Here is a 990-nt window from a genome sequence, read left to right as displayed (position 1 = left end):
TTGATGCCAGCGGTCGCGACGACAGTGACGTCATCAACATCCTCATCACCTCTACTCATTGCACCAACATTAGACGAGTACAAAGATAAAAACACCATGATGTTGAATGATGTCACGGCCGAATGTAACTCAGTTCATGTCACCAGCAGTGTTGATGTTGAAGACAGCAACGCAGTTACATTACAAGATGTTAGCATGCAGAGTTTTGGATTTAACTCTGATGTTTTTGCGCCTGTTAATGTCTCCAAAACATCAACTAATACAGAGTTGGGGCTTGTTTTAATATGATTTTCTCATCATTATCCCATCATCATCATCACCTTATCATCGTTACCTTATTATGACGTCATTACGACACGATCAACTTTGCTCTCGTTTTATGACATCATCTGCATCATCATCATTGTATTTTTATCTGCATTGTTACATCAATACTATGACATCATCATTCTTATCATTATTATTATTATTATTGTTGTTATTGTTAGCTGTAGATTAATTAATTAGATGTTAATTATTATTACAACGATAATATTGTGATTATTTAAATTACCCATTTTGTTTATCTGACAACTGCTGCAACACGGGAGTGTGGCCACAGACCCGATAGTAACCACAAACAGATGCTATCAAATTAATCAACGGATTGATCAATTAACCAATTAATCGGCCAATTAAATTTATAATTATTTAGTTGAATGTCATTCATTTTCTAACTGCTAAGCATTGTTCTATATATACGTGTATATATAAAAGTTTAGTTTTTCAGGCCAAAATGAGCATGTATCTATTATCTAATGATTTTGTTGCAGACGTGAGATCTAGATAAAAACTAATAGTTAGAAATAGTTAAGCTTGCATTGAGAAAGGAACCGCTTGTGAATTAATTAGAAAGTTGTAAAGTAATTAAAAGGTTTTAAATTATTCATTAATGGACGCTGATTTGGCATATTTGCAAGCGCATCGATAGCTATATAAATGGAAGAGGAA

The sequence above is a fragment of the Helobdella robusta genome (genome assembly GCF_000326865.2).
Source record: "Helobdella robusta unplaced genomic scaffold HELROscaffold_37, whole genome shotgun sequence".
Lineage (NCBI taxonomy): Eukaryota > Metazoa > Annelida > Clitellata > Rhynchobdellida > Glossiphoniidae > Helobdella > Helobdella robusta.
Note: the sequence above shows the minus strand (reverse complement) of the source record.